Source organism: Rattus norvegicus, chromosome 5, assembly GCF_021556685.1.
Source record: "Rattus norvegicus strain SHRSP/BbbUtx chromosome 5, alternate assembly SHRSP_T2T, whole genome shotgun sequence".
NCBI lineage: Eukaryota > Metazoa > Chordata > Mammalia > Rodentia > Muridae > Rattus > Rattus norvegicus.
Genome location: NC_141538.1, coordinates 35,635,793 through 35,658,926, shown reverse-complemented (window position 1 = coordinate 35,658,926; position 23,134 = coordinate 35,635,793). Strand labels below are relative to the sequence as shown.

Here is a 23,134-nt window from a genome sequence, read left to right as displayed (position 1 = left end):
AGGCCTCAACAGATACAGAAAGAAAAAAAAATATTCGCATGCGTCCTATCAGAAAACCACGGGCTAAAGCTGGTCTTCAATAACAATAAGGGAAGAACGCCCACATATACATGGAAGTTGAACAATGCTCTACTCAATGATAACCTGGTCAAGGAAGAAATAAAGAAATTAAAGACTTCTTACAATTTAATGAAAATGAAGGTACAACATACCCAAACTTATGGGACACAATGAAAGCTGTGCTAAGAGGAAAATTCATAGCGCTGAGTGCCTGTAGAAATAAACAGGAGAGAGCATATGTCAGCAGCTTGACAGCACACCTAAAAGCTCTAGAACAAAAAGAAGCAAATACACCCAGGAGGAGTAGAAGGCAGGAAATAATCAAATTCAGAGCTGAAATAGACCAAGTAGAAACAAAAAGGACCATAGAAAGAATCAACAGAACCAAAAGTTGGTTCTTTGAATAAATCAAAAGATAGATAAACCCTTAGCCAGACTAATGAGAGGACACAGAGAATGTGTCCAAATTAACAAAATCAGAAATGAAAAGGGAGAGATAACTACAGAATCAGAGGAAATTCAAAAAATCATCAGACCCTACTACAAAAGCCTATATTCAACAAAACTTGAAAATCTGCAGGAAATGGACAATTCCCTAGACAGATACCAAGTGTCCGAAGTAAAATCAGGAACAGATAAACCATTTAAACAACCCCATAACTCCTAACGAAATAGAAGCAGTCATTAAAGGTCTCCAAACCTAAAAGAGCCCATGTACAGACAGGTTTAGTGCAGAATTCTATTAGACCTTCATGGAAGACCTCATACCAATACTATCCAAAGTACTCCAGAAAATTGAAACAGGTGGAGTACTACCAAATTCCTTCTATGAAGCCACAACTACTCTTATACCTAAACCTCACAAAGAACCAACAAAGGAAGAGAACTTCAGACCAGTTTCCCTTATGAATATCAACGCAAAAATACTCAATAAAATTCTGGCAAACCGAATCCAAGAGTACATCAAAACAATCATCCACGATGATCAAGTAGGCTTCATCCCAGGCATGCAGGGATGGTTTAATATATGGAAAACCATTAACATGATCCATTGTATAAATAAACTGAAAGAACAAAACCACATGATCATTTCATTAGATGCTGAAAAAGCATTTGACAAAATTCAACACCCCTTCATGATAAAAGTCCTGGAAAGAATAGGAATTCAAGGCCCATACCTGAACATAGTAAAAGCCATATACAGCAAACCAGTCGCTAACATTAAACTAAATGGAAAGAAACTTGAAGCAATCCCACTAAAATCAGGGACTAGACAAGGCTGCTCACTCTCTCCCTACTTATTCAATATAGTTCTTGAAGTTCTAGCCAGAGCAATCAGACAACAAAAGGAGATTAAGGGGATACAGATTGGAAAAGAAGAAGGCAAAATATCACTATTTGCAGATGATATGAGAGTATATTTAGGTGATCCCTAAAGATCCACCGGAGAATTACTAAAACTGATAAACAACTTCAGCAAAGTGGCTGGGTATAAAATTAACTCAAATAAATCAGTAGCCTTCCTCTACACAAAAGAGAAACAAGCCAAGAAAGAAATTAGGGAAATGACACCCTTCATAATAGTCCCAAATAATATAAAGTACCTCGGTGTGACTTTAACCAAGCAAGTAAAAGATCTGTACCGTAAGAACTTCAAGCCTCTGAAGAAAGAAATTGAAGAAGACCTCAGAAGATGGAAAGATCTCCCATGCTCATGGATTGGCAGGATTAATATAGTAAAAATGGCCATTTTACCAAAAGCGATCTACAGATTCAATGCAATCCCCATCAAAATACCAATCCAATTCTTCAAAGAGTTAGACAGAACAATTTGCAAATTCATCTGGAATAACAAAAAACCCAGGATAGTTAAAACTATCCTCAACAATAAAAGGACTTCTGGGGGTATCAATATCCCTGAACTCAAGCAGTATTACAGAGCAATAGTGATACAAACTGCATGGTATTGGGCACAGAGACAGACAGATAGACCAGTGGAATAGAATTGAACACCCAGAAATGAACCCACACACCTATGGTCACTTGACTTTGGACAAAGGAGTCAAAACCATCCAATGGAAAAAAGATAGCATTTTCAGCAAATGGTGCTGGTTCAACTGGAGGTCAGCATGTAGAAGAATGCAGATCGATCCATGCTTATCACCCTGTACAAACCTTAAGTCGAAGTGGATCAAGGACCTCCACATAAAACCAGATACACTCAAACTAATAGAAGAAAAAGTGGGGAAGCATCTCGAACACATGGGCACAGAAGAAAATTTCCTGAACAAAACACCAATGGCTTATGCTCTAAGATCAGGAACCGACAAATGGGATCTCATAAAATTGCAAAGCTTCTGTAAGGCAAAGGACACTGTGGCTAGGACAAAAGGGCAACCAACAGATTGGGAAAAGATCTTTACCAATCCTAGAACAGTTAGAGGGCTTATATCCAAAATATATAAAGAACTCAAGAAGTTAGACCGTAGGGAGGCAAATAACCCTATTAAAAATGGGGTTCAGAGCTAAACAAAGAATTCACAGCTGAGGAATGCCGAATGGCTGAGAAACATCTAAAGAAATGTTCAACATCTTTAGTCATAAGAGAAATGCTAATCAAAACAACCCTGAGATTTCACCTCACACCAGTGAGAATGGCTAAGATCAAAAACTCATGTGACAGCACATGCTGGCGAGGATGTGGAGAAAGAGGAACACTCCTCCATTGTTGGTGGGATTGCAGACTGGTACAACCATTCTGGAAATCAGTCTAGAGGTTCCTCAGAATATAGGACATTTAACTACCTGAGGACCCAGCTATAGCTCTCTTGGGCATATACCCAAAAGATGCCCCAACATATAAAAAAGACACATGCTCCACTATGTTCATAGCAGCCTTATTCTTAATAGCCAGAAGATGGAAAGAACCCAGATGCCTTTTAACAGAGGAATGGATACAGAAAATGTGGTACATCTACACAATGGAATATTACTCAGCTATCAAATACAATGACTTTATGTAATTCATAGGCAAATGGTTGGAACTGGAAAATATCATCCTGAGTGAGGTAACCCAATCACAAAAAAACACACATATTATGCACTCATTGATAAGTGGATATTAGCCCAAATTCTTGAATTTCCCTAGATGCACAGAACACATGAAACTCAAGAAGGATGACCAGAATGCGAATGCTTCACTCCTTTAAAAGGGGAACAAGAATACCCTTGGTAAGGAATAGGGAGGCAAAGATTAAAACAGAAGCAGAAAGAACACCCATTCAGAGTCTGCCCAACATGTGGCCCATACATATACAGCCATCCAATTAGAGAAGATGGATGATGCAAAGAAGTGCAGGCCGACATGAACTGGATGTAGATCTCTCCTGAGAGACACAGCCAGAATACAGCAAATACATAGGTGAATGACAGCAGCAAACCACTGAACTGAGAACGGGACCCCCGTTGAAGGAATCAAAGAAAGGATTGGAAGAGCTTGAAGCGACTTGAGACCCCACATGAACAACAATGCCAAGCCACCAGAGCTTCCAGGGACTAAGCCACTACCTAAATACTATACATGGACTGACCCTGGACTCTAACCTCATAGATAGCAATGAATATCCTAGTAAGAGCACCAGTGGAAGGGGAAGCCCTGGGTCCTGCTAAGACTGAACCCCCAGTGAACGTGATTGTTGGGGAGAGGGCGGTAATGGGGGGCAGACAGGGAGGGGAACACTTGTATAGAAGAGGAGGTGCAGGAGTTCGGGGGATGTTGGCCTGGAAACCGGGAAAGGGAATAACATTTGAAATGTTAATAAGAAATACTCAAGTTAATAAAGAAAAAAGGAAAAAAAAAAGAAATACATAAAAATCCTCCTAAGTTTATCCAGGTCCAGTGATATTTTCTCAAATGGAACATTCAGAACTGAGCCACTGGATGTATTTTGGTAGAGTTGGACAAGTATTTTCCTGGAACATTTAGTTTTACCTTTTAAAATTCAGTGAATTTATAGACTGAGAAGTTAGTTAGAGATCCATCCACATTTTAATATAAAACAGTCATAAAATATAACTACATCAATATGGTAGCTAATACTAATTGTAACTTTGACAAGATCTCGTATTAGGAGACAACATTTTATATATAGTCACAAACAATTCTGAATGAACTTATTGAAATGGAAAGACGATCATATGCTCTTAATTGAATAAAAATAATTACAAAAGAGATGCCACAGTGGGCTGAGAACCCCCACTGAGACATCAACCATACAAAAAGGAGTAAAAGCAACTAAGAAATGCAAAAAAAAATAGGAGAAATAGGGTTCCCAGGAGATTATACTAATTTTTAATTATTCACTTTACCTCCAGCTCACTGCCCCCCTCACCATCACTTCCCCCGCCACACACAAACACACACACACACACACACACACACACACACACACACACACACACACAATCTTTCTGCAATCCCTTCTCAACTGTGCAGGTGGAGGATTTTCCTCCAACCCTGGCACATTAAGTCTCTGTGAGACTAGGCACATCCTCTCCTACTGAGGCCAGACAAGGCATCCCAGCTAGAAGAAGATATTCCATGAATGGAATATGTTTTTGGAATAGTCCAGATCTAGTTGTTCAGGACCCACATTAAGACCAAGATGCACATCTGCTACATATGTGCAGGGAGGTCAAGGTTCAGCTCATATATGTTCTTTGGTTGGTTGTTCAGTATCAGAGAGCCCCAAAGTTCCTGGTTATTTGACTTTGTGGGTTATCCTATAGAGCCCCTATCCCCTCCACAGTCCACAACCCTTCTTCCTGTTCTTACATATGACTCCCTAGGTTTCATCCACTGTTTGACTGTGGTGTGTATATCTGTCTGAGTCAGCTGCTGTGTGAAGCTTCTCAGAGGACACCCATGCTAGACTTCTGTCTGCAAGCCTAAGAGAGTATCATTAATAGTGTCAGGGATTGGTTTGCCCATGAGATGGGTCTCAAGTTGAATCTGTTATTGGTTGGGTTATTCCCTCAGGCTCTGCTCCCTGCCCTGTCCCAGCATTTAAATCATAAATATGGGGTCAAAATTATGTGGATGAGATGGTGTTCCTATCATTCCATTGAGGGTATTGCCTGGCTACCGAAGGTGGTCTCTTCAGATTCCATATCCCCCATGTTATGAGTTACAGCTAAGGACACCCCCATTGATTCTTGGGTGCCTATTTTATCCTAGGTATCTGTTTGTTCTTAGAGATGGCCTCCTAAATCTCCCAGACAAATTAGTTGCAGATTTACATTTATTCTTATAACCATCTGGCCATATCTCCTGTCCTTTCTGATACTTGATCCTAAAACCCTCATTCTTCTTCCCATCTCTTCTCCCACCCAGTTGCCTCTTTCCATCTGCCTCTTATGACTATTTTATTCTCCCTTCTAAGTCAGATTGAAGCATCCTTGCCTTTGCCTTCCTTCTTGTTTAGCTTCTTTGGGCCTGTGGAGTATAACACAGGTATCCTGCATTTTATGACTAATATACATTTATAATTGAGTACACGCCATGCATGTCCTTTTATGTGTGGGTTACCTCACTCAGAATATTTTCCCATTCCATCCATTTGTCTGCAAATTTCATAATGTCCTTGTTTTTTTAATAACTGAGTCATATTTCATTGTGTAAATGCACCACATTTCCTTTATCCATTCTTTATTTGAAGGACATCTAGGTTATTTCCAGTTTCTGTCTACTATGATTAAAGCCAGTAGGAGATAGTAGAGCAAATATCCTTGTGGTAAAGGACTGCATATTTGGGGGATAGGCCGAGGAGTGGTTTAGCTGGGTATTGAAGTAGACCTATTCCCAATTTTCTGAGAACCTATGAAAATAATTTACAAAGTGGTTTTACATGCTTTCATTCCCACTATCAAAGGAAGAGTGTTCGTCTTGGTCCACATCCTTGTCAGCTTGTGCTATCTCTTGAATTTTTGATCTTAGTCATTCTGATGGGAGTAGGATGGAACCTCAGAGTTGTTTTCATCTGTATTTTCCTGATGACTAAGGACTTTGAACATTTAAGTGCTTCTTGCCTTCAAGATTTCTCCATTGGCTTTTTAAGTTCTTTGTAAATTTTGCCTATTATGAAAAATTCTGTCAGCTATAGGGTTGATGACAATCCTTTCCCAATCTCTGGACTTGTCCTATTAATAGTGTCATTTGCCTTGTAGAAGTTTAACAGTTCCATGAGGTCCCATTTATCAATTGTTAATCTTAGAACCTGAGCCATTGGTGTTCTATTCAGGAACCTGTCTCCTGTACCAATGTGTCCAAGGCTATTTCCCACTTTCTCTTCTATGAGATTTAGTATATCCAGTTTTATTTTGAGGTCCTTGATTCAATTGAACTTGAGTTTTGTTTAGGGTTATAAATATGAATCTGCTTTCACTCTTCTACATGTAGTTATCCAGTTAGATTAGCATCATTTGTTGAAGATACTTTTTTTCTTTCCATTGTATGATTTTTGCCTTCCTTATCAATAATCAACTTCCCATAGGTTTGTGGGTTCATTTTCGGGCCTTTGATTTGATTCTATTAACCACTACCATGCATTTTTTATTACTACTGCTCTGCATTATAGCTTGAGGTCAGGGAATGGTGATTTTTACTGAAGAACTTTTATTGTACAGGATTGTTATGGGTATCCTAAATTTCTTGTTTCCCCATATGAAGTTGAGATTTGCTATTTCAAGGTCGATAAAAATGTTTTGGAATTTTGATGGGGATTGCATTGAATTTGTAGATTACTTTTGGTAAGATGACCATTTTGCAGTGTTAATGAGCATGGGTGATCTTTCCCTAAGGTGAATCTCCATTCTTCCCCCCCCACTTCTCCTCTAACCTTTTTTTCCATCTTTATTAAACTGGGTATTTCTTATTTATGTTTCAAATAGTATTCCCTTTCCAGGTTTCCAGGCCAACACTCCCCTAATCCTTCTTCCTCCCCTTCTATACGGGTGTTCCCCTCCCCATCCACCCACCATTACTGCCCTCCCCTTAACAATCCTGTTCACTGGGGGGTCCAGCCTTGGCAGGACCAAGGGCTTCCCCTTCCACTGGTGCCTCTATCAAGCTATTCATTGCTACCTATGAATTTGGAACGCAGGGTGAGTCCATGTATAGTCTTTGGGTAGTGGCTTAGTCCCTGGAAGTTCTGACCGGTTGGTATTGTTGCTGAACCTGAACCATATAGGTAAGCTGTCCTTCGCCCACCAATCTTCCTTGCTTGTTGAGTCCTCTGGAACAAACCGAGCTATTCTGAGCAGCCTGCTATCCCAGGAGGACCTCCATTTCTCCCCGCACCTCTCTGTCCATCCTCATTAAACCTGTGGATCCTTAACTTTGCACGTAAGCTTCCCTCCCTCCACTCATCTTCCGTGCTTGCTGATTCCTTTGTAGTATATCAATTTGTGGTTATTCAATTCAAGTTGTCATTCCTGAAAATAGACATTATATTTAGATAAATGCACACATACATATATACACAAATATGTGTTCATATGTACATGTGAGTATATATGTATATTCATACATGCATGCAGCAATAATTACTGAAAAATGATCAAGCATGAAAGAGTATAGGGAAATGTTTAGGAAGAGAAAACAAAAGGAGCAAATGATGTAGTCATATTATAAGATTTTAAAAAAGTAAATAATTTAAAAAAAGTGAACAGTGACCCGAGTACCAAAATTAATCTCTGTTTGAGGATGTAAGATAAACATTTTCTGCAGCTATTATGTCTAATTCAGCACAACTAATTCACTGGCAGTGTAAGCTACACAAAGCATCCTCTTTTATGTGGTTATGGTTATCTCTCTTATCAAAAAAACAGACAAGTAATTAATATAATGATTGAGAATATCATAAATCAAATATGTGAATATTCTAAAATTGTAAAATAAAAATTATAAATTATTAATTATAATATATTATTTAATTAAAACTAACAATGAGAACTATGAAAATTAAAAATTGTAAGCAAGCAAGTCTGTGAAATAACTCACCTCTTCTGACCTGATGGCAGAAATATAACTTAAAATGTTACTTTGTAAGTGGCAAAATCATAGGAAGCTGAATGTACAAATATCAAAATATAAAAAGGTGACACTATTAAAGAAATGTGAGTTGTGAAATATTCATATGAAATGGTTAATGCCAACATTTATAATTTTCCAATAGGCGAAACCTATAAGGCCACTAGATAGAGAATAATCTACATAATAATAATTAGATATAGAAAATGAGTAATGGATATGATGCAAGTTAATAATTCTTAGCACTAAAAAATGAGCAAACTGACAATGTGCACACTAGCATAATGTGAAGCTAGAAAAACAAAAATACTCCCTACTTGAAGTTTGCTTTTATAGGAGCTAATCTATATGATAAAAGTCAAATTTGTGATGATATTTATGTGAAGATCATGACAAGAAGAGGTTAGAGAGGTTCTGTACTATATTCATGGCTTATTTCATGAGTGTGCAAGGTTTATCAATAAATTTAGTTAGAAGTTTGTTTGAACCCTATAATTTATGAATATTGTTTTATTTGCACTGTATTTCTGTAAAAGTTAGTGAATATGCTTTAAATTTTCTTTTTTATGTTTTCAAGCAGTTTCCTCTATGATTTCTCATTGGATATTTTCTTGTTTCCATGAAACAATTCTCTAAGGCATGATCTCATTAGATCTGTTGGTACTTACTGCACAAATGGATAATTAAATTTATCACTAGTCAAACAAAGCCAACAGAGTGGAGTAAACGAGCACAGGCAAGATTGTCAAGACTGTACTCTGCCCAAATATATATTAAAAGTTATACACTAAATTTTACAGACTGTAGTTTTGAAATATGTTCTAATTTTCACAACAGTTACTAAAAAAACACCATTAGCGAAATGGTGGCAGAAATTACAAGGAAAAGACTATAGTCTATTTCTCAGTACAAGAGTTCTCCCCAAGTACCAAACAACTTTGACTATGTTCCATGCTTAGAGAACTCTAAAAAACCCAACTTTAGTTTGCTTTTATATCAATTTTCAAAAAGGCCCTCACAATATGAACAGTTTTGGAGAACTTGAAAGTTTAAAGTGAAGCTCATGAAACTAGACACAGATTTTGGTATATTATTTTCATATTTTTATTCATTTAAATCAATTTTAGAATCATCGTAAGAAGACCAGGATGATTTTGAAAGTAATTGCACAGAATCTATGCTATACTTTGAGTGTTATATTCATTTAACAATATTAGATCTGGTGGGATGGGGGATGGTTCTTTAATAAATTATTTCTAAGTTTCTTAATTGGATTGCTTCATCTTTATCCATTCTTATTTAGACCTAAGCATCTCTTTGACCAGAGATATAGCTCTGTATTTTAATAAGATAAATAACTACACAAACTGTAAAAAATAACTATACAAATGTTTGCAGTCTTTAAAACATGTTAGAGAAATTTCCATTGTATTGGAATGCAACTAACTAGGATGGAAATAAAGTTCTTGATATAACAAACTGAGAGCAATAGAAACAGATTGAATGGCAGAATAGTGAATGGAAAAAGGATTTGAAGCAAGAAATTCAAAAAACATCATGTAAAAAAAAAGGGAAATTTAGTAATTTAAAGAAATTTTATGACCTCAATAAGGGAGAGATACTTGATGTCATAGCGAGGAGGGATGGGGCAGCTCTCAGAGGAGAAAAGGAAAGGTATTAATAATAACTCTGCAGGGGAGGACCAAAAAGGGAGTTGCATTTTGGATAATAATTAATGATAAAAATTAGGAGGCTATCTGAAAAACTATTGCCTATACGTGGGATATGTTCTTCTAGCTGGGGTACTTTGTCTGTCCTTAATGGGAAAGTAAGCACCTAGCCTCGCACAAAGTTGAAGTGCCAGGATGTGGGCATGTCCATGGGTCCCTCAACCTCTCAGAGAAAAAGGAGAGTGGGGAGGGAGAAAAATTGTAAGGGTGGTGGCTGGGTGGGGGCAGTGAGCAAGATGTAAATTGATTAAGTACAAAAAATTATAAAAGAAACAGAAAAAAATAAATAAATTTTGTCAGTCACGAAATCATTTTCACACAATGAAAACAGACTCATTGTGTGTGTGTGTGTGTGTGTGTGTGTGTGTGTGTGTGTGTGTGTGTGTAACAGTCACCATGAAAGAAAAATAGGGTATCAATTAGAGTGGGAATAAAAGTATAAGACATAAGAAGGGATGGCCTGAGGAAAGGTATGTGTCAATGATTCGTTGAAGATGGATATCCCAGACACAAATAGTATTAAACGCAGAGAGTTTTATTTTGCAGATGTCCAGCATGCTGTTTTCTACTATCTACAAAGATGAAGAGACCCCAAAGTGAGCTCACAAGCTAGATTGAAATCACATTAAGGGAATTCCTGAAGGGATGGGTAACCTCTATCTTAATCTTAGCTCTATTTCTAAGGGCATTCCAGAACCGTTGCTGGGGCCTGGATGGCTGAAAACTGGTGCTAGAAACTGTTGCTAAGGAAGTCTGGAAACTGCTGCTGACATATTGTCCTGGTCTCAGGCCAAGTAGCAAGATGGCATCTGAGACCTGAACTTGCCAGTACTTACCTGGACTTATCCAGGTCTTTGCAACAGAGATTAATGCCTAGTCTTCTGAACTGCCAATTTGAAGCCTATCAGGAGTTAGTGTAGCCATCTGAAAGGTAAGTGGAAAGTGATATAATTACAATTTAATTAAAACATATTTTAAAAATTAAATATAAACATTATTAGAATTTTTAAGCACTGACTTCTTATATATAATGCCATATATAATGACATGATATTGACTATTTTTAATTTAGTTTATAATTTCTTTTGTGATTTATTTTTAATCCATAGCTGTTTTTTCATTGTGTTCACAAATGTTTATAGCTATAGTTTTATAGCTACCATGGTTTTAGATGAAATATTTTCTAAGTGAATATCTCTTTGTTTATATAATGCATGTAGTGTTTAATAAAGAATATTTTATATATAACAATGTTTTATATTAGTCATATTAAGAGATTCTATGGCTCAGAAAATGCTGCATTGGGATAAATCTTCCAAAATTGGAGAAAAGGATATATATTTTATACAGATGTCATGTTGTGAATATTGTTGGCAGTGTTTTTTTCTTCTTTAATTGAGTATAATGAAATAAGTATTGTAGTTATTCAACAGTAATTATTATTGGTATATTTTCCCAGTTTCCATCCCACCACATTATTTTTCTTTTCTCGGTTTTGAAGTATCATAATTTCCATGAATATATTGCATTGTCATTTGTGAAACATTTATTCTTTCAACATGTAATCTGTCCTGGTCTCTATAACTGTCCTTACCATGAAGTTTACATTGTTGGCGAATACAGCCAAGTAAGTTCTGTTTGGGTAACTTTACCTGCTAAACTTTTCATTCTGTAGACTTTTACTTATGTATATTTTAATTCTTAATGAGTTTATATCACACAGTCATATTTATTGCCTCTTGCTCTTTTACCCTACTTGAGTCAGACATTGTTTTATTTAGTTGTTTTAAAATACTTACATTTAATACAATGTTGTCACTGTTAAGATTAAAGTTACAATTTCATTTTGTGTCCTCGTTATTCAATTTGCTTATGGCCATATTCTTCTTTGTTTTACATTTCTTGAATTGCTTTATTTTTAATGGAATTATTTCATGTGTCTCTATAAGCTTATCTTTGCTTCCCTTGTCATTGGTTTTAGTGGCTTTTCTATGATTTGCAATGAATATATTAAACTTACAGTAGTTTCAAATAGACATAACCTCTGTCTTATTAGTATGTTTATATTAGTCATGTTTTCATAGCTGTGATAAAATCCTTATGAAACTGATTTGAAGAAAGAAGGACAGATTGTGGTGGTGGTTTTGCAGGCTTCAGTTCAAGGGGCTAGATGATTATTATTAGGCTTGTTTGAAAAGTAGACTATTCTAACAGAAAGGTATGTTACAGGGGATTTCTTTACTTTATAGAAACCAAAAACAAGAAAAAGAGTAATGAGAAGGTGTCTGGGTTAAATACATTCTTCAAAATATTCCCTACTTCTTGCAACTAGGTTTCACCTTTCACTGCTGTGTGATCTCTCAATAGTCTGTTTAAATTTTGATTTTATCAATGATTGTATCTTATTATATTAGAGCCCACTTGACCTAACCCTCTCTAGAAATGCCCTTTCAAATCACTTGAGTGGGCTCATAAACATGCTTGTGAAATTTTACCTTGCTTTCATTTAATGAGATAGACTTGCCTGATGTGGATAAATCTCTGGATGGACTGATGGTCTGTATAAATGGAGAAAAATAAATTTGTTTTATTTGTAACTGCTGATATGACTTGCTATCTTCAAGCTTCTATTCTATGCTTCCCTTACTATATGGACTATAATTTCAAACTGTGAAGCAAAATATTATCCTCAAGTGGGGTTTCTTGGGTAACTGCATCACAGCAATAAAAAAGAAACTAGGGCATTATCATTAACACAAGTACATTTGTGCCTTTAGGGTCTCTCCATCCAATCTTGTTGATAAAACTGCCCCTTATAATACTACTATCTCCTTGGTTTTGAATAAGGAGTGTGCATGCACAAGTTCATATGTTTAAATAATTGCTACCAAACCAGATGTGCAGTTTTGAGAATGTGTAAAAATGATAGGAGGTCCTTTATAAACAGATAATAACCAGGATGTGGTGGCGCATGCTTTTAATCCCAGCACTGGGGAGGCTGAGGCAGGCAGATCTCTGAGTTTAAGACTAGCCTGGTCTACACGCAATTACCAGGACATCTATGGTTAAACAGAGAAACACTAGCTTAAAAAACAAAATAACACACACACACACACACACACAGAGAGAGAGAGAGAGAGAGAGAGAGACAGAGACAGAGAGAGACAGAGAGAGACAGAGACAGAGACAGAAGGACAGAGACAGAGGGACAGAGAGAGACAGAGAAAAAGAGGCATCACTAGACACAGGCCTTGATGTTCTCTATGCTGGACCAGTTTCCTATCTACTATGCATCTAGCTCTACCAAGATGTAGGGTAAGCAATCCTAGGCATATACTCATTCTACCATGAAGCCAATCAGCACCTTCATTTTTTTTCTTTTTTTCCATGTTGTATTCACTGTATATCCTAAACCTTGAACCAAAATAAACTTTTCTTCCTTTAAGTCACTACTTATCAGGCATTAGACATAGAAAGCAGAAAAATACATAATTCAGTATTATAAGCACTACAATACAGCCATGGTCCTTCTGGTTTTAGAGTCCTATATTTTATAAAATTATTCAAAATGAGGAAAGTTACTTTCATTGTCAACAAATTTTTCCATCATATAGATTATTTGTTTGTTTGTTTAGATAGATATTTTTTCTATAACTAGAAACCAGATTATAGTAAAGAGACTTTTAGGTCTTGTTCATGTGTCTTGGGCTATTCAGGACTTCCTGTGGTGAGAGAACTTTGTTCTGTTTCTGCCACATAGCCTTGGCTTCTGTTGCTTAGGTCCTCAAGCTTGCGTCTCACCATCTGGTTATGTTAGTATGTCTTGCTTTTTCTCACTGGAAGTTGTCCCTGCTGTGAGCTTGTGATCCTAAGAGTGAGAACAACCAAAACACACACAGAAAGGAAGAAAGAAAGAAAGAAGGAAAGAAAGAAAGGAAGAAAGACAGAGAGAGACAAAGAAAACAATCTAAAGGAAGACATGTCCATAAACATACAAGAAGCATACAGAAATCCAAAAAGATTGTGTCAGAAAAGAAATTATTCTCATTATATATTATTCAAAACACCAAACTACAAAACAAAGAAAGAATATTAAAAGCAGTAAGGAAAAAAGGTTAAGCAACATGCAAAGACAGAGCAGTCAGAACTACACCACACTTCTCAACAGAGAATATGAAAGCTAGAAGAGCCTGGGCATATGTCATACAAACACTAAGGGAACACAAATGCCAGCCCGAGCTGCTCTTCTCAATTACCTTGAATAGAGAAACCAAGCTATTTCATGACAAAGCCAAAGTTACACAATATCTTTTCACAAATAAAGCCCTACAAGGATAATAAATGGAAAACTCCAACACAAGGAGGGAAACTACAACCTAGAAAAAGCAAGAAAGTAATCTTTTTTTCACCAACCCAAGAAGATATCCAAACAAATATACTTCCACATCTAACAACAAAAAGAACAGGAAACAATCATTATTCCTCAACATCTCTTAACATTAATGGACTCAATTCCCAAATAAAAAGACATACATTAACAGACTGGACAATTAAACAGGACCCTGCATTTTGCTGTATACAGGAAAAATACTTTAGTGATATACTTTTACTACATAAGAGTAAAAGGCAGAAAATTTTTTCCCAAGCAAATGGTCCCAAGAAACAACCTAGAATACCCATTCGAAAATCAAATAAAATCGACTTTCAACCAAAAGTTATTAAAAAAGGAAAAGGAAAGACACTTCCAATTCATCAAAGGTAAAATCCACCAAGACGAACTCTCAATACTGAATATCTATGCCCCAAATGCAAGGGCACCTATATTCAAAAAAAAGAAAAAAGAAAAAAAAAGAAAAAAAACCTTACTAAAACTCAAAGCACACATTGCACCTCACGCAACAGTAGTAGGAGATTTCAACACCCCACTCTCATCAATGGAAATATCATGGAAACAGAAACTAAACAGACACATAAAGGAACTAACAGAAGTTATGAACCAAATGGAGTTAATAGATATTTATAGAATATTTCATCCTAAAACCAAAGAATACAACTTCTTCTCAGAACCTCATGATATCTTCCCCAAAATTGACCATATAATTGGACACAAAACAGGCTTCATCAGATACAAGGAGATAGAAATAATCTCATGTATGCTATCAGATCACCACAGACTAAAGCTGTTCTTCAATAACAACGAAAACAGAAAACCCATATACACAAGGAAGCTGAACAATGATCTACTCAAAGATAACTTGTTCAAGGAAGAAACAAAGAAATTAAAGACTTTTTAGAATTTAATTAAAATCAAGGTACAAAATATCCAAGTTTATGGGACGCGCTGAAAGGAATGCTAGGAGAAAAACTCATAGCTATGAGTGCCTCCAAAAAGAAACTTGAGAGAGCATACATTAGCAGCTTGACAGCACTCCTGAAAGCTCTAGAATAAAAAGAAGCAAATACTCCCAAGAGGAGTAGGTAGCAGGAAATAATCAAACTCAGAAGTGAAATTAACCTAGTAGAAACAGAAAGATCTACAAAAAGAATCAACAAAACCAGGAGCTGGTTCCTTGTGAAAATCAACAAGATAGATAAACCCTTAGCCAGACAAACTGGGGGACACAGTGACCATATCCAAAGTAACAAAATCAGGAATAAAATGGGAGACATAACAACAGAATCTGAGGAAATTTTAAAAAATCATCAGATCCTACTACAAAAGGCTATAACTCAACAAAACTGGAAAGTATGAAGTGGACAATTTTCTAGACAGATACCAGATACGATGTTAAATCAAGATCAGATAAACTATGTAAAATGTCCATCACTTCTAAAGAAATAGAAACAGTCCTTAATAGTATCCCAACCAAAAAAAAAAAAAAAAGCCCAGGACTATATGGGTTTAGTGCAGAATTCTATCAGACCTTCAAACGGGACATGATACCAATACTCTTTAAACTACTCCACAAAAGAGAATAGAAGGAACACTACCCAAATCATTCCTTTAGCCACAATTATGCTTATACCTAAAACACACAAAGACCCTTCAAAGAAAGGGAATGTCAGACTAGTTTCCCTTATGAATATCAATGCATAAGTACTCAATAAAATTCTAGCAAACTGAATTCAAGAACAACTCAAAGTGATCTTTCACCATGAACAAATATGCTCCATCTGGGGGATGCACTGATTGTTCAGTATATGGAAATCTATCAACATAATCCACTATACAAACAAACTCAAAAAAACCACATGATCATCTCATTAGATGCTGAGAAAGCATTTGACAAAATTCAACACCCTTTCATGCTAAAAGTCCTGGAAAGATCAGGAAATCAAGGCCCATACCTAAACATAGTAAAAGCAATATACAGCAAACCAGTAGCCAACATCAAACTAAATGGAGAAAAACTTGAAGCAATCCCACTAAATACAGGAACTAGCAAAAGCTGCCCACTCTCTCCCTACCTACTCAATATAGTGCTTGAAGGCCTAGTCAGAATAATCAGACAACAAAAGGAGGTCAAAGGGATACAAATTGGAAAGGAAGAAGTCAAAATCTCACTATTTGCAGATGATATGATTGTATAATTAAGTGACACCTGATGTTCCACCAACGAACTACTAACCCTGACAAGTAACTTCAGCAAATTGGCTGGACATAAAATTAATGCAAACAAATCAGTAGCCTTCCAGTACTCAAAGAATAAATAGGCTGAGAAAGAAATTAGGGAAACGACACCCTTCACAAAAGTCACAAATATTATAAAATACCTTGCTGTGACTCTAATCATGCAAGTGGCAGATTTGTATGACAGGAACTTCAAGTTTCTGATGAAAAATTGAAGAAAATGTCAGAAGATGGAATGATCTTCCATGCTTATGGGTTGGCCCTGCTAAAATAGTAAAAATGGCCATCTTGCAGAAAGAAATTTACAGGTTCAATTCAATGCCTATCAAAATTCCAACTGAATTCTTCAGAGAGTTAGAAAGAGTAATTTTCAAATTCATTTGGAACCACATTCCAGGATAGTGAAAACTAGAATTTCTGGGGAACTCACCATCACTGACCTCAAGCAGTTTTACAGTGCAATTGTGATAAACTGCATTGTATTGGTACAGAGACAGACACATATATCAGTGGAATAGAATTTAAGACCCAGAGAAGAACCCACATACCTATGGCCACTTGATGTTTGACAAAGGAGCTAAAATTATCCAATGGAAAATAGACAGCCTTTTCAAAATTGGTGCAAGTTCAACTGGAGGTCAGCATGTAAAAGAATGCAAATCAATCCATTCTTTTCTCTTTGTACAAAGCTCAAGTCTAAGTAGATCAAGGACCTCCACATGACACCACATAAACTCAAACTAATAGAAGGGAAAGTGGAAAATAGCCTCAAACACATAGACAGGAGAGAGTTTCTTGAACTGAAAAGTAATGGCTTATTTTCTAAGATCAAGAATTGACAAATGGGACCTCTGTAGGTAATGGACACTTTCAATAGGACAAAATGGAAACCAACAGATTGTGAAACAATCTTTAGCCATCCTACATCGGATAGAGGACTAATATCCAGTATATACAAAGAACCCAAGAAGTTAGACAGCAGACAACCAAATAAACCCATTAAAAAATGGAGTATAGAACTGAACAAAGAATTCTCAACTGATCAATGTGGAATGGCCAAGAAGGACCTAAATAAATGTTCAACATCCTTTAATCATCAGGGAAATGCAAGTAAAAACAACCCTGAAATTCCACCTCACACAGTCAGAATATCCATTCATTTAAAATCTCAGGTGACAGCAGATGCTGGCAAGGATGTGGAGAAAGAGCAACACTTCTACATTTTTAGTGCAATTGCAATCTGGTACAACCCTCTGAAAGTCTGTCTGGCAGTTCCTTAGAAAAATTGAACATAGTACTGCCTGAGGACCCAGCTATACCACCCCTGGGCATATACCGAAAAAATGCTCCAACATATAACAAGGACGCATGTTCCACTGTGCTCATAGCAGCCTATTTATAACAGACAGAGGCTGGAAAATACAAACCCAAATGTCCTTCAACAGAGGAATGAATACAGAAAACGTGGTACATCTACACAATGGAGTATGACTTAGCTATTAAAAACAATGACTTCATAAAATTGTTAGGCAAATGGATGGAACTAGAAAATGTAATCCTCAGTGAGGTAACCCAAAAACACACATGGTATGCACTCACTGACAAGTGAATATTAGCACAAATGCTCTGAATACCCAAGATACAATTCACAGATCATATGAAGCTCAAGAAAGAGGAAGGGTTTGGTGTGCATGTCCAAACCACTTCCCCAGCTGCCATGTTTTTCTGAAGCTGGTGGCAAAAATCCCCTTTCTGGGGCCAGCTCCTCTGCAATAGCCCTGATGTGGTAGGGTTCAAATCCTCACCAGCCGCCAATGTACCTGACCCTCGGGATGTAGGCCTCTCTGGCGTATTTTCGAGTATCCCATCTGGTAGCAACTCTGGATTCCAATCCAAAGGCGAGTTCTGGGAGATCAATAAATCCCTGTTTGCCACAGTCAGGGGTGTGGTTGGCCAGGGGCTGGCTCATCAAGTAAGCCTTCAGCCGAGCAGTTTCCAAACCCTCCTTCATGAGCTTTATTGTCTGCAAGCTGGTGCTGGGGTCGAAGAAGTGTAAGTTCACACCGACAATGGCGGCACCTGCTTTCACCACATGTACCACGCACTCTCCAGGAGACACGCCATGTAGATCTCCTTCAGGTCCGATGCACGTGGTAGCTGCTATAGGCTTCCCTGTTGTTTTTAAGGCCTCTACTACCCACACGGCTACAACATGTTCAACATACTCTGCAACGAGGAAGTCCACATTCATCTTCATGAAGACCTCAAGCTGTTGGTGAAATATCTTTTTAACTTCGGTCTCACTCCTGCAGCTAAGGTAAGAAGGTGTCTGGCTCATGCCTCCTGCAACCAACGCATCCCCTTCGTCAGCAACTTGTCATGCAATGTCACAAGCAGCTTCATTGACCTTCTGCCCAGATATCTTCTCTGCCACGGAGTTCCCTCGGTTTTCCAGCTTGTCCTCAATTGCATAGAAAGTGAAGGTCTGCATGACGTTCGATCCACCCTGGATCAGGGCAAGGGCCAGGAAGGAATACTGGCAGAATCTTCGAATAGCTTCCGGCAGGCCTTCGATGTCCAAGCCGGATGCTTGGGGAGTGACGAAAGGGGCAGCAGAGCTGATGCAACAGAAGGAAGCCACCACTGAGCAGCAGCTGAGAGCGCTCTTTGAAAAAAAAAATTTCAAATCCGCACAGTAGCTACGGGGCAATGGTTTGGGGCTAATTCCTCCAGGTCCGGGCCACAGTGTGCACCCAGAAGGAGAAGGCGACTCTAAGTCAGCGTTTGTGTTGATGCCGGCTTACACCTATAATTGGTGCTAGTTAGACAAAATGGAATCACAGATAGCATTTCACAGTTACAAAACTATGCTTTAGAATTTTACATAGAAGAAAGAAAGGAGAAGTCCACGGTACATCCTGAACACATTTCCTACGTACCTGTCGTATCACAGGCATACAGAAGTCACTGCAGCAAAGAGAAAGTCACCCGATGTCAACCCCATTTCAGATAGGGGGATAGGATACCACCACCACGAGGGACATAGAACCACTCAGGGACTGTATCATAAATGACATAGCAACGACCTTTATCTAAGTTGCTTCCCAAGTGGATTCCAAGATCTTTTGAGCAGGACCCTTAGACAGAAACATATACACCAGCCCTGTACAACTTAACAGATAACCACAGTAAAGAAACAACTGATCCATTCCGTAATTTTCTGTTCTGACTGCTTCCATTTCACCTCATTAATAAAAACATGCCGGTTGAAAACTAAAAAAAAGAAAAAAAGAAAAGAAAGGAGGAAGACCAAAGTGTGAATGCTTCAGTCCTTTGCATTAGGGGTAACAAAGTACAGGAGGTCATATAGAGACAAAGAGTGGAACAGAGACTGAAGAAAAGGCCATCCAAAGACTGTCCTACCAGGGAATTCTTCCCATATGCAGCCACGAGTCACTGTTGCTGATGCCAATAAGTGCTTGCTGAATGGATGTCTTCAGAGCTTGCCTGATATGGATGACTCCTGAGAAGATCTGCCAGATCCTTACTGGTACAGATGAGGATGCTTGCAGATAACCATCAGTTTGAGCATGCAGCCCACAGTGGAAGAGTTCAAAAAAGTACTGAAGGAACTGAAGAGGTTTGCAACCTCATAGGAAGAACAACAATATCAACCAACCAAACCCCCTCTAGAGCTCCCAGGGACTAAAACATGAACCAAAGTGTACACAAGGAGGGGCCCATGGCTCCAGCTGCATATGTAGCAGAGGATGACATTGTCATCTATAGGACAAGTGCTTGGTCCTGTAAAGGCTCATTTCCTCAGTGTAGGCAGGCGATTGCCACGTTGTTGAGTTGGTAGTGGATAGGCAGAGTGGGAGTATCCTCATAGAAGCAGGGGGAGGTTTAGAGTTAACTGGGAAAGGGGATAACATTTGAAATTTTATACATAAAATATCCAAAAAATAACACTATTGACTAGATCTTGTTAGCAAAATATTTAGTCTTGCATTCAAACTATTTTATTTTACCCATCTATTCCCACAGTTAGAGGTTGGATTAATGGAAGCTCTCCTCACATGTTCTTTTGGACAAGTCTTAGAAAATTGAAGTCTACATAAATTACAATCAAATAACTCATACCACTTCAACTCTAACTTAGTTTGTTCGGTTTCTCTTCTGCATCCTAGACCTCATTATCCAAGTGATGAGCTGAATTTCACTCTACTATTCCTCCAGAATGGTCCCAGTTCGTGTAATAGAATGTATAATTGAGTGCATGAAGGTACATTATCCACCTTGGAGCTTCTGAAGTTGAATATACAAAGATTGAAGCACACTTACATTTTTGTCTTTATTATATTAACCCATACATTGAAGCAGAATATGTTTGTAAGTGGCCAGCTCTCTCTCTCTATTTTAATGGTATTCAGATGTAGTTTTCAAGTGTATAATGATTTCTTTTATCTCATACATTATAAAAGGATTCTTTAAAAATAGTTTTTCTCCTTCTAAATCTCTCTTTAGAAGTCATAATAAGTACAGTTCAGAGACTAAATCTTTTCTGAAGAAGTTAGTACTGTAATGTGAAAGTTATGTTTGTTTTGAATGACACAAATGCATAAAGAAAACAACATTTATCTGACAATGACATAATGTTTTAGGGCTGAGACAACTACAGTGTCTGTCAAGCATGATTATCACTCAAGGACAACCAATTAGCAGCTCAGAAGGAGACAGTCTACTAAATATAAAGGCTCTTTTCAGAGAGATAATCAGTCCCCAGTTGATGCTAGATTGGATAGTCACAAGAAATGATGCTCTTTTCCACACACTGGAGAAACCTCTGCTCTGAATTCTCTACTAAGTTTTGAGCTTGGCAGCCACCACAGTAGTTGGCATGTGACATTAAGTAACCTTTAAGTGCATCTTCCAATGTATTTGCTCTTGGTTGTCATTGCTTTTGGTTTGGTTGGTTCGTTTGCTTGTTTTTTCCTCTATTTAAAATGATTTAAAAGTCAAAAGTGAGATTTTGCAGACCATTTGCTTAAAGCTTAAACTCTGTTTTGTGTGTTTTTCACCCTGTTTTTCAGGCTCAACAGAATGTGTAGTCACTAAGCCAGCAAATTTTTCAGGTACAGCTGTTATACATTAAAGACCCATGCATCTCCAAAGACCATAATATCTTTTAAACCTTCTGAGTGAAGTCGTGGAATCACAGAAAAAAATTAGTTTTCCTAACGGTAATACAGCTGCAAAACTTGGTTAATTTAAGACATTTATATTCGACTATATCCAAAATGCTATCAGTAGCAGAAGATCAACATAAGTACATTTTTCAGTCTCTTAATTTGCTCAGTACAATATGTATTTCAGAACACAGATTAGAAAGTAGAATTTTATAGTCTCTACATGAGGCCAGTAGATGAAATACTTGACATGAAACAAAAATGTTATGTATAATATTACTTATATAAGACAATATCATCAAGTTCTGAGGGCAACGGTAGGAAGAATTGGTGTAATCATTAGCTGCACTAAATTTTGATATTTTATTTAGCATTTGTTGCCTTTAATTAAGATTAACTCTATCTGCACATCTCTTGAACTTCCCTGTATTCATGTGAAGGGTCAAACACACAGTGCAGAATTTTCTCAAAGATGAGAGTTGCCAATAGCCTACTGTAAACATGCTTTCTTCAGATCATTTTTCCTCCTGGGTGTGTATGAATATGACTATGTGTGGCATCACTTGTTTATTCCTTGGTGTGTCTGAGTGTCATCTTTTTCAATTTTATAATCTTTTTTTACAGATTTTTTCTATATATATCAGGGATTACACAGCAGCCATTTCCTTTTTCAAGCCAATGCTAAATTCTCAGTATGTTTATAGAACAATTCAGGATTTTCTGGAAGATTCCAGAGAAATGATTAAAAAGTAAAAATTTTTGGTAATCGCTTACATGTGGAGCAGTAATGTCTGGGCTCCCAAACCATAGTGCAATCATTTCCTAAGTGATGATTTTGTGGGAAGAAATGCGGGAAATGCTAAGTCATGGAAAGTGGAGACTTCCTGAGCTATAGTGATATTCTTGTAACTTCAAAGAAAATGTCCTGATATAATCAGCTGCCTTAGAAATTGGGGGGGTGGAGGCAGTAAGATTCAAATTCAGGAAGATTTCTCACACCTAAACAAGTTTTAAACACTTTGCCGTGCTGTCTTGTTAAAGTGTTTGATTTCAGAAGGCAAAACCTTCCATCTCAATCCCTTTAATGAGAACTTGAAAGTCGGAACAACACCTCTCAGTCTCAGCCACATGAAGAGCTCTGCAGTGTGGTGAGGCATCTGGAGTACACAGATGCCAGTTGTCAGTCTTCTGAGCAGCAGAAAAGGTCACAGCACTTGGGACAAAGTAAAACAGAGGCCAAAGCTCTAGTACCTGGGAGCAAGCTAATCAACCCTATCCTGCGTCTACAGACAGGCAAGATGATTCCTAGCAATGCACTAAGCAGTGGCATTCAAATTACACACATGGTAACACCCCTGCAATATAAAATAGTAACCTTTATGAACTCAGGCTGATCCAACTGCCATTACTTTCAATTTGACCTGCTTCATAAAAG

The 23,134-nt window shown here is 37.5% G+C and overlaps 1 pseudogene; it reads right to left on the bottom strand.

The window, feature by feature from the left end:
* Positions 1-18,122: 18,122 nt before the first annotated feature.
* Bhmt-ps1 (betaine-homocysteine S-methyltransferase, pseudogene 1) overlaps positions 18,123-23,134 on the bottom strand; it is a 116,826-nt pseudogene continuing 111,814 nt past the window's right edge.